Source organism: Oncorhynchus mykiss, chromosome 6 (assembly GCF_013265735.2).
Source record: "Oncorhynchus mykiss isolate Arlee chromosome 6, USDA_OmykA_1.1, whole genome shotgun sequence".
Lineage (NCBI taxonomy): Eukaryota > Metazoa > Chordata > Actinopteri > Salmoniformes > Salmonidae > Oncorhynchus > Oncorhynchus mykiss.
The window spans coordinates 46,923,523-46,936,104 of record NC_048570.1 but is presented as its reverse complement, the minus strand read 5'-3'; the positions used below and the strand labels follow the sequence as shown (position 1 = coordinate 46,936,104).

The 12,582-nt window shown below is 39.3% G+C and overlaps 1 long non-coding RNA gene across 1 annotated transcript; it reads right to left on the bottom strand.

Annotated features, from left to right (window-relative positions):
* Positions 1–827: 827 nt before the first annotated feature.
* On the bottom strand, positions 828–5,021 carry LOC118964876. Its single transcript, XR_005052125.1, has 2 exons — positions 4,963–5,021; positions 828–2,618 (listed from the first exon to the last, which is right to left on the bottom strand). It is a non-coding gene; the product is annotated as an uncharacterized LOC118964876 (long non-coding RNA).
* Positions 5,022–12,582: the final 7,561 nt, after the last annotated feature.

Genomic DNA, 12,582 nt, shown 5'->3' with positions numbered 1-12,582 from the left:
GGGGCATCGACTGAAAATTGACTGGTAACAACAACTGGGACCTAAAAGACACACACCATGAGACCCACTAAATCTGCCCAAGAAGAGGCAAAGACAGGAAGCAAACCAAAAAGATGGAGCAACTAAAGGTGTTGACTCTCCACATCTATCAAGACAACTGGAGCACTGGGCCAGACACTCTTAAATAGAACCTGGACCAGCCCAGGTGAAACACCTTCCCACTAACGAGATGGACAAGGCAGCACAAGTGTAACACATACTGACTAAGGAGGTGACACCAATCAGTGAGTTACGTGCCAACGAGGTGACACCAATCAGTGCACTGAAGAAACATTTCAGTTGAATAACTGACTAGGTATCCCCCTTTCCTACATGCTAAAGTCCAACCTCAAAACATAAATGGAAAAACAAAAGCCTGTAACACCTTCCCCTTTAAGACAACAAATATATCCTATATTTTTGTTGGACAAGTTTGTTCACCACCAACAGAAAACAACTTCCATTTCACATTATAATCAACTACAACAATTCACCTTCTACAATATAAACATTGTGTCTACTGGCTGTCAACAATTAAAAACAAGAAAAATCACGTATTTCTAAATAATAATATACAATAGTATTATTTTTCCCCTTTTTCTTTCTATAGAATCCGAAAACTCACTAGCTTCTAGAACTCTCGTCCCCTTGGAATGAGTCCAAACAAAACTCATCTCCAATAAAGAAAAACATGCAGTCAAAATAAATTGTGATCCACTGGCTAAACAGAAAACTTTTTAACTTAAGACAATCAGTAACCAAGTTGTCCTCACCAGAGACTTGTCTGATTTCAAGAGGAAACTCCTGCAATATCCGTAGTAATTTTCCACCTCACTGCGGACCTTCTCTCTCTTTCCAGGGTTCACTAGATAGGCATGTTGTTGGATCTGGGCCCAGTCCCCAATGTCATGCTCGAGTACATTTGGTTTGGCACATCTGAGAATGAACCCTGATATTATAAAAGCAGGGCAACAATGTCATTATAATTGTACAAAAAAAATGGTCAGTTAGTTGCATGAATAATTATCATTACTAAATGTTACATGAAATGTAAATATTAAATATTTGGTTGCATAGTCTACTTTCAACAGATTTTCAACGACAATGTCAAAACACAGTTTTAACGTGTCTAAATCAATAACCAATATGCAGAACGTTAGTGATATATTGAAAATCTAAACAAAAAATGTGCTATGTAAACAAACATCTGCCACAATAATCATATTACTTGTATTTTTTTAAACAAGCACCTTATAAACTGCACAAGCAGCAATAAATCACTGATATCGATTAAGGGGGAAATCAGGTTGTACTTGCTGTTGAAACTAACAACAACAAAAAACACATGGAAATTGGAGATATCTTTTACCTCACTGGTTAGAGGACAACCTGCAGAAGACAGTCAGCTACATTTTGGAGAGATGCATTTAAATGTAGGGGTCGCTAAACAAAGGAACGCAACACTTATTTGTCATCACTCATCGATATCATGTTGAAATCAATTGTGCGAGAGGAGGGAGATGAGGTTGCACGTCCTGTTAAAACTAACAGCTCAAAAACCACACGGAATATGGGAGTAATGTGTACATCCCTGGTTAGGGGACAATTTGTAGAAAACAGCTAGCTACATTTTGAAGTGTTGCATTTTGATTCAAGTGGGTAAGTTTAACAACTTTTTTTTGTTAGTCAATTTTTGTTAAATTACATAAATCAATTCAGAGCCTGGATTTTTCCCCTGAGGTTAATATCCATATCATGCTGAAATCAATTGATAAGAGGCAAACGTTTAGGCTTCTACATTCTGACATCATGAAAATATTCCTACTACAATGTTAAACATTCTACATTGTGACATTAATTCATTGAAATCATGAAACAACTCCTTCATGTATGTATATTATAATATTTGATCAGAGATCTTTAATCAGATTATCTCTGGTCACAGCTATAACGTTTCTCTCCCGTGTGTGTTCTCATGTGTCGTGTCAGGTTGCTTGGCTGAGTAAAGCTCTTCCCACATTGATCACAGCTATAAGGTTTCTCTCCTGTGTGTGTTCTCCTGTGTGATATCAGGTTGCTTAGCTGAGTAAAACTCTTCCCACATTGATCACAGCTATAAGGTTTCTCTCCTGTGTGTGTTCTTTGGTGTAAAATAAGATGGTTAGATCTTTTAAAACTCTTCCCACATTGATTACAGCTATATGGTTTCTCTCCTGTGTGTGTTCTCTGGTGTACAATCTGATGGCTTGATGCAGTAAAACTCTTCCCACATTGATCACAGCTAAAATATTTCTCTCCTGTGTGAATTCTCATGTGTGCTTTTAGTGATTTTACTCTTAAATAACTCTTCCCACAATCAAAACAGTGGTGAGATTTCTCTCGTGTGTGCACTAGCTGGTGTATTTTAAGTTCTGATGAAGATTTGCAACCTTTCCCACAGTCAGAGCAGCGGTGAGATTTCTTCCCTGTGGGTGTCCGCTGGTGTTTCTTGAGGTGTTCTGATCTGGAGAGACTCTTCTGTGCCGCATCATGATGTTGTTGAGGCTCTACAGAGAATCCACAACAGTCACGTCTCTCTCCTGCGTGAACAACAAGTCAGACAGATGGTTAAAGGCCCAGCAGAAATCCACTGTGAAAGGTGATGCCACCAGCGTAGCCATGATGTTGAACAACAATTGACGTCTGTAATGAATGCTAAAATTATTTGACATTTGTCTTAAGACAGTCAAGTGAGCAACAATAGTCATATTTTGTCCTGCTTCACATTAGTTGATGATTGTAGGTTAGAAATAAGTTATTAAAGTTGTTAAAATCCTAAGCAGTGTGCCAGTCGACTTTCGGTCTCCAATATAGGCCCCTTTCTGTGTTTAATAAAATTGCGGCACGAGGGCGATGCAAAAATAATTTGGTTACAGAAACTCCTCCATGCTAATGAGGAAACCACTAGTTATACCAATACCATAGACCTACTGTGGGACCCATAACTTCACCTAATAACAACATAGACCTACTGTAGGACCCATAACTTCACCTAACAACAACATAGACCTACTGTAGGACCCATAACTTCACCTAACAATAACAGACCTACTGTAGGACCCATAACTTCACCTAACAACAACATTGACCTACTGTAGGACCCATAACTTCACCTAACAACATAGACCTACTGTAGGACCCATAACTTCACCTAACAATAACATAGACCTACTGTAGGACCCATAACTTCACCTAACAACATAGACCTACTGTAGGACCCATAACTTCACCTAACAATAACATAGACCTACTGTAGGACCCATAACTTCACCTAACAATAACATAGACCTACTGTAGGACCCATAACTTCACCTAACAATAACATAGACCTACTGTAGAACCCATAACTTCACCTAACAACATAGACCTACTGTAGGACCCATAACTTCATCTAACAATAACATAGACCTACTGTAGGACCCATAACTTCACCTAACAATAACATAGACCTACTGTAGGACCCATAACTTCACCTAACAATAACATAGACCTACTGTAGGACCCATAACTTCACCTAACAACATAAACCTACTGTAGGACCCATAACTTCACCTAACAACAAATATACCTATGTCATGATGTTTGTGATTTGACTGGCATTCAGAAAATGATTTTTTGAATCAGCTGATGATAGTTGAACATGTGACTGTAACTAAACAGCTACAGTATTAAGAATTATGTGTAATTATTGAAGAACCACATTAATGACAGTATCCATATGGGTGCTATCAATCAACTTTAGATGACTCTCGGTTAAAACCATTGCTAAATACAAACTCTGAAATGATTTAGGATTTCTGTGCACATAAACTGTTTTCCCAGCATAATATAAGGGGACACTAAATGTTACGTAGGAAGAGTGCATTTCAGAGATCTGAATACAAAAAAACTGTCCAACAACAAGATCCCGTATTTAAGATTACTTCTTATCCTTTGCAAAAATAGCCTAAAGCTGTGTCTGTCCCGAACTCACTGGGAAACTGGGGGCCCAGAATATTTTATACAATGTCGCAAGCTTGCTATTGTGAGTTTCGGCTGACCCAGTTGATGGAATGTATTATACAATGACTTATCAACAGCTCTAATAATTTGACACCCACAAGAAATCTTCACTGGCAATTATAGAATACACTATAGCCTCAAAATCTGTTTAAAACAATCATTTTGACCTCATGGATGGCCAGTCTTTGTATTCATAGTGGAGTGGATTCAGGGGGTAGCCCTGAGCTTTACTCAAACCTGGGTCCAGTGACCTGGGCAGCCATTTTGTTGCTGTTTCAAAAATCCACACATCAATCAACCAACCAACCAACCAACCAATCAACCAACCAACCAACCAACCAATCTGCAGTTCAAATAATGTTTCGGTAATAAGATGATGATGGGTCTGGAGAAATGTAATTACTTTCAAATTCATAGACAAACCTATGGATGCAAGGACTGACCATCCATAATATCAACATTATAGTTTTAACCATGTTGAAGGTATACAGAGTTGATTTACATTGTTTCTAAACATTGGAGTAAAAATTTTTTTTTTTTTTAAAGATTCTGATGGGGTACAACAGTTGAACTAAGCTCATGAGGCATTTAAAAGGGATTTCTTCAAGAAACAAGTGTGCATATCATTAATGTAGAAGTCCCAAAATGGATGTAACAACTGCTGATTGCCCCTTTAAGACTACATATTGGGCTAAGCTAATAAGAGATATTGAGGACTACAGTATTTCAGGCATTGTCATTGGATGCATTTGATCAATTGTTAACGTTTTGTTAATGGTCCACTCTTGATGTTCTACAGTGTAGCTTCAGCCATTCCTACAGAACAACATTAAAGCGTAGAACCCCTTTACTTGGTTCAACGACTGCAGAGACAGTACTCACTGGTGTTAAACAGATCCCCAACCTCCTCCTCTTCCTCCAATGTGACAGTAATCTCCCCCTCCTCCTCTTTCACTCCAAAAACTGCATCCTCCTCTTCTTTTACTGTAACATCTTCCTCCTCTTTCACTCTGAACGCGTCTTCCTCTTCTTTCACTGTAACAGCCTCACCTTCTACTTGTTTTACTGTAACATCCTCCTCTTCCTTCTCCTCTTTCACGACAATGTTCAGCCCCACAGCTTCTTTCTCCGTCCAGCAGACCTCCTCTTCTTTAACGGGAGGGGAGTAGTTTAGGGAGATCATGTTCGGGGATGCTGGCTATCTATCATTAGCGACTAGACTAGTGCTAACTTAACCAGTCAGCTACTATAGCTGACTAATACAAAATAACGTAATGTTAAATTAAATTGGTTAACAAGTAGATACGACAGAAGCGTGTCTAAAACACAGGAGCTAATATACATCGAAAGCGTATAAATATCTTGAATCTTTCGGCTATGTTGGCTAGCAAGCTACCGAGGTGGTTGACGAGCTGTTTCTGAAGAACCGTCCACTAGATAATACGTCACACTGACAGCGTTGCCTGAAAGACGCACATCGCCGTCTGCTGACTGGAGGGGAAACGCGGGATCATAGTTTATTTTCAGACAAAGATTATTTTTAAATGGATTTAATTAAACAATACTATTATATTGAGACATACAAAGACAAGAAAGTGTTGATTGATTAGTGCGAATAAAAAAATGTTTACTACAGCACATTTAAGGCAGTTTCATTCAGTCAAACTAAATCTAAATAAGTAGCCAGCTACTGTAGGTCTATACTGCTCCTACATGGTGTAATAATACATCATGCAGATGTATATATTGAACAGACTAGGTCTATACTGCTCCTACATGGTGTAACAATACATCATGTAGATGTATATAATGAACAGACTAGGTCTATACTGCTCCTACGTTTTGTAACAATACATCATGTAGATGTATATATTGAACAGACTAGGTCAATACTGTTCCTATAGGGTGTAACAAAAGTTTGGGGTCACTTAGAAATGTCCTTGTTTTTGAAAGAAAATCAATTTTTTTTGTCCATTAAAATAACATCAAATTGATCAGAAATACAGTGTAGGCATTGTTGTAAATGACTAGTGTAGCTGGAAACGGCTGATTTTTTAATGAAATATCTACATAGGCGTACAGAGGCCCATTATCAGCAACCATCACTCCTGTGTTCCAATGCCACGATGTGTTAGCTAATCCAAGATAATCATTTTAAAAGGCTAATTGATCATTGGAAAACCCTTTTGCAATTATGTTAGCACAGCTGAAAACTGTTGTGCTGATTTAACAAAGCTTTTGTAAACAGTGTGTGGGTCTTCTTGTTCTTTAACAAAGCTTTTGTAAACAGTGTGTGGGTCTTCTTGTTCTTTAACAAAGCTTTTGTAAACAGTGTGTGGGTCTTCTTGTTCTTTAACAAAGCTTTTGTAAACAGTGTGTGGGTCTTCTTGTTCTTTAACAAAGCTTTTGTAAACAGTGTTTTTCCATAAGAATCAAGCAGGAAAACAACAATAATAATTTACCCTCTTGACCAATCTTCCCTCCCCTTAACATTGGGTTTGATTCAGACCTTGACAGTGTGCCAGGTGTACATTGAGTTTGAGTCAGACCCTGTCAGGGTGCCAGGTGTACATTGGGTTTGATTCAGACCCTGTCAGTGTTACCAAGTGGACATTGGGTTGATTCGAACCTTGCCAGTGTGCCAGGTGGACATTGGGTTGATTTGAACCCTGCCAGTGTACCAGGTGGACATTGGGTTTGATTCAGACCCTGCCAGCATGCCAGGTGGTCATTGGGTTTGAGTCAGACCCTGTCAGTGTGCCAGGTGTACATTGGGTTTGATTCAGACCCTGTCAGGGTGCCAGGTGGACATTGGGTTGATTTCGAATTGGGTTGGATTCATACCTGCCAGTGTACCTGTCACGTTCTGACCTTAGTTCTTTTGTTATGTCTTTGTTTTAGTATGGTTAGGGCGTGAGTTGGGTGGGTTGTCTATGTTTGTTCTTCTATGAGTTGGTATTTTCTGTTTATTGTGTTTTGCACCTGACGGAGCTGTTTCGGTCGTGCTTTTTGTTTCTTTGTTTGATAGTGTTCAGTTGAAATAAATAACATGAACAAGTACCACGCTGCGCTTTGGTCCTCACTTTCTTCCACCGACGACCGTTACAGAATCACCCACCAACCAAGGACCAAGCAGCGTGGTAATGGGCAGCGGCAGAAATTTCAAGACTCCTGGACATGGGAGGAGATTTAGGACGGCAAGGTACCCTGGGCACAGGCTGGGGAATATCGCCGCCCCAGGGAAGAGCTGGAGACAGCCAAAGCAGAGTGGCGGCATTTTGAGGAGTTGGCACGGCAGTGCAACAGAGACGAGAGGCAGCCCCAAAAATGTATTGGGGGTGGCACACGGGGAGTGTGGCTAAGTCAGGTAGGAGACCTGAGCCAACTCCCTGTGCCTTCCGTGGAGAAAGGTGGACTTCTTCACTTCTTCTTTATATCAGTACTACAACTACTACTACCATCACTAAACTGTTATCACTACCATTACCACCCATATTTGGGATGATAAACATTAATAATTATAGTAATAATAGTAATAATAATAATAATAAGTAAGTTACTGTTTACTATGCAGATGTTATTATTCAGTGTCCCTCAGGCTATGGCAGGAAAATACATATTTGGCTGCAAGAGGAGCCATTGCTCCTTCGCCTATGAGTATTCTTAGTTTTTCCTCTGGGTTCAATTTGTAAAAATTTTGAATATATGTAGTCATTTCTGTGAATAATGAATCTCTTTGTGAGGAATATTTATCACAGTAAAGGAGAAAGTGCATCTCTGTCTCTACCTCCCCTGTCATGCAGTGACCACATACACGCTCCTCTTTGGGTAGCCATGTCTTTTTATGTCTGCCGGTTTCTATTGCCAATCGGTGGTCACTCAGCCTGTACTTGGTAAGGATCTGTCTCTGCTTCGTATCTCTGATAGAGTAGAGATAATCAGCCAATTCATATTCTCTGTTTAGGGTCAGATAGCAATTTAGTCGGCTTTGGGATTTTGTTTCGTTTTTCCAGTATTGTAAATATGATTCCTTTGATTGGTTCATGATTTTGCTTATTGGAATTCTTTCTTTTGAAGCAGTGCTGGTGTCAGCTTGGTTGGTGAGGTCCAACACCAGCTGACTGAGAGGGCTCGTTTCTGGGCTCAGCTCTTGGGCTTGAAGTGCTTTAAATTGCAGACTCGAATTTGGACTTGAATTTAGATGTAGCCAAAATTTTAATGATCTTTTCTGTATTTTTATTATTACTGGAAAACGGCCCAATTCTGCCCTACATGCATTAGTTGGTGTATTTCTCTGGACTTGTAGAATTTTCCCACAGAATTCTGCATGTAGGGCTTCAATTGGATGTTTCTCCCACATTTTAAAATCCAGTTTATTGAGTGGCCCCCAAACCTCACTTCCATAAAGTGCTATTGGTAGGATTACACTGTCAAATATTTTAGTCCAAATTCTAATTGGGATGTTGATTTTGAATAATTTCATTTTTATTGCATACATTGCTCTGCGGGCTTTTTCTTTGAGTGCATTCACTGCCATATTAAAGTTTCCCGATGCAGATATGGTCAGACCAAGGTAGGTGTAATTTTTTGTGTGTTCAATTAAGGTGTTGTTCAGGGTGAATTTACATTTGTGTTTCTGACATCTGGGTTTTTTTTGGAAAATCATGATTTTAGTTTTTTGGAAATTTACTGCCAGGGCCCAATTATGGCAATATTGCTCCAGAATATTAATGTTTTGTTGAATACCTTCTTTGGTTGGTGATAGAAGTACCAAGTCATCAGCATATAGCAGGTATTTCACCTCTGTGTCAAATAGTGTGAGTCCTGGGGCTGGAGATTGGTCCAACATGTCTGCTAATTCATTGATATAAATGTTGAAAAGATTTGGACTCAAATTGCAGCCTTGTCTCACACCTCGACATTGTGAAAAAAATTATGTTCTTTGGTTTTTGATTTTTATTGCACACTTGTTTTCTGTGTACATACATTTTATTAAGTCATATACCTTACCACCAAGCCCACTTTGTAGAATTTTGTAGAATAGCCCTTCGTGCCAAATCGAATCAAATGCTTTTTTAAAGTCAATAAAGCAAGCAAAGATTTTGCCCTCTTTTTTTTGGTGGACGTGTTTATTAATTAGTGTGTGTAAGGTGTATATATGGTCAGTAGTGCGATGGTTAGGGAGAAAGCCAATTTGACATTTACTTATTACATTTTTTTCTTGAAGAAAGGTTTGAATTCTTGAATTCAAAATGCTACAGAAAATCTTTCCCAAGTTACTGTTGACGCAAATTCCCCTGTAATTATTGGGGTCTGATTTGTCTCCACTTTTGTGGATAGGGGAGATGAGCCCCTGGTTCCAGACATCAGGGAAGCAGCCAGAAGTTAAAACCATGTTGAACAATTTAAGCACAGCATTTTGCAACTCAGGTGTGCTGTTTTTCAGCATTTCATTTCTGATGTTGTCTACACCACAAGCCTTTTTTGATTTAATAGATTTTAGCTTTTCATTTAGTTCTTGTTGGGTTATTGGGTAATCTAATGGATTTTGGTTGTTTTTAATGACTGATTCCAGGATGTTCAATTTTTCTTTAATTTCTAATTGGTTCTGTTGTAAGTCTTTTTGTGGGATGTTTTTGTATAGATTATCAAAGTAAGTTTTCCAAATTCCTACATCTTGTATGGCTAATTCTTGTGGCTTTGTTGTGCTTAAATTGTTCCACATGTCCCAGAACTGATTTTGGTCAATTGCGTTTTCAATTTCATCAAGTGTCTTGTTGGTATAATTCAATTTCTTGCATTTCAGTGTTTGTTTATACTGTTTCAGAGTTTCAAAGTATTCATATCGTAGCTCTGGGTTGTTTTGCTGCTTATGTTTTTTGTTTGACATTTGTCTTAGGTGTTTTCTAATTGTTTTACATTCATTATTAAACCATTTGTCAGAAACATTTTGATTTTTGCTTCTGATGTTGCATTGCTTTGGTTTTCTCGAATTTGCTTTCGATGCTGCTTTTTGGAATATGCAGTTGATGTTTTGAGTAGCCAAATTGACACCATCTTTATTGTTTTGGTACTGTGAGTTATTGAAAAACTGTATAGAGTTCATCATTTCATTTGAGTTCAATGTTTCAATGAATGCCTCTGCACTGTTTGGAGCCCATCTGAACGATTGGTTTATGTTGTAAAGTTTATTGGGCTGTTTTTTTGAATGAATATTGCCGGTTAATTTCTTCAGAAACACGTTGATCTGACTGTGATCTGACAATGGTGTCTGTGGTCTGACAGTGAATGCACTAATGGAGGAGGGGGTCAATGTCAGTGATGGCATAATCGACTACACTTGTCCCAAGAGCTGAGCAGTAAGTAAACTGACCTAAAGAGTCCCCTCTGATTCTACCATTAAGCATGTACAGGCCTAAGGCTCGACAGAGATGTACTAACTCTTTTCCATTTTTGTTCAGTATTTGGTCAGGACTGTTTCTATTATTTATAATAGGGCTACTGTACAAGGAGGGGTGTCCAAATATGTGGTGGTTACCTCCCGCATCAGTGTAGTCAGGCTCAGAACCTGTTCTTGCATTGAAATCTCCACAAAGAAGCACTTTACCCTGCGCCTGAAATGTAATGATTTCTGTCTGGAGATTGTCAAAAAACTGATCATCATAATATGATGAATCTGAAGGAGGAGCATAAGCTGCACATATGTATACATCATTGTCACAATAGATTGTACCTTTGTTAAGTTTTAGCCAAATGTGAGTGGTACCTTTTTTCATTTCATTCAGTGCTAAGTCCTGCTTATGCCAAATGATGATTCCACCTGAGTCTCGGCCCCGTTTAACATTTTTATGTTTGATTGATGGTGGTAAACTTTCTCTATAGCCTGAGGGACACTGAGTATCTATGTCTCCACGACACCATGTTTCCAGTAGGATTATGATGTCCTGTCCCTTGATGTTTTTAATCAATTCTGGATTAGTTGTTTTATAACCAAAATGTGAAGAGTATAGGCCCTGGATATTCCAAGAGCTGATAGTTAATGATCTCATTTATAATAAGTGATATTCACTTGTTTGAGTAAAGTACACTGAAAAAAACAAAAAAAATTAAATACTAATATATATATATATACATATATACATACATATACATATACATATATAGATACATACATATACATACATACATACACACACACACACACACACACACACACACACACACACACACACACACACACACACACACACACACACACACACACATACAATATACATACACACACATACATACATACATATACACATACATATATATGTATATATATATATACATGCACATACACACACACACATACACGCGCACACACACACACCATTACATATAATAATTATTATAATACCGGTGTCAATACATTTAGGAATATTTGTAAACAAATTAATAAGAATGGAATAAGATTGCATTGTACTTATTTTATGTGCAATCTGCAACCCTGTGTGTTTGTGTGTGTGTGTGTGCGTGTGCGTGCCCGTGTGTGAATTAAAGGGACTGTCTAGCTCAGTAGTCTGCATATTAGTTGCAGTAGTTGGCGCACCTCTCCTATCTCTGATTGTTCTAGGGGTCTTCTGCCAGAGGTTACCTCAGCATATGTAGGCTGACGATCTGACTGATACATGGTGTGGACTGCATCATGTGGTCTACTTCCCTGAAGGGCAGTGTTCTGACCGACCCTGGAGTAGTGGTCAGAGCTGTGTTGTGATGGGCTGGGTCTAGTAGAGCTGTGTTGTGATGGGACAGGTCTAGTAGAGCTGTGTTGTGATGGGCCGGGTCTAGTAGAGCTGTGTTGTGATGGGCCGGGTCTAGTAGAGCTGTGTTGTGATGGGCCGGGTCTAGTAGAGCTGTGTTGTGATGGGCCGGGTCTAGTAGAGGTTTGTTGTGATGGGCCAGGTCTAGTAGAGCTGTGTTGTGATGGGCCGGGTCTAGTAGAGCTGTGTTGGGATGGGCTGGGTCTAGTAGAGCTGTGTTGTGATGGGCCGGGTCTAGTAGAGCTGTGTTGTGATGGGCCTAGTCTAGTAGAGCTGTGCTGTGTTGGGCCTGGTCTAGTAGAGTTGTGCTGTAATAAGCCATGTCTGGCTCTTTTCTCCTCGGGATGGTGGAGGTACTGTTGTTTCAGAAGGTGGGGCGGGGGACCTTTGTTGCTGGGGTGATGGGTGTGTGGGTCCCTGCCAAGTGTTGCATCTTTTAGGTCCTTGGCAAAGGTTCTGATACTGTCCTGATCAAGATGTATATTATCATATAAGTGTTGACATGTCAGAGTGGGGTGGTGAGCCGTTCTGACGTTGAGCAGTGAGGCACAGTCCACAGTGATCTGTTGATTTATTTTGTCGATCAACTTTCCTGGGAAGTCTTTTCTTGGTAGGAGGGTGGACACAACTATATTGGTTGTTGGGAACATAGCCTGTGCTCGTTCTGCCACTATTCTCACTGCCCCAGATACATTTT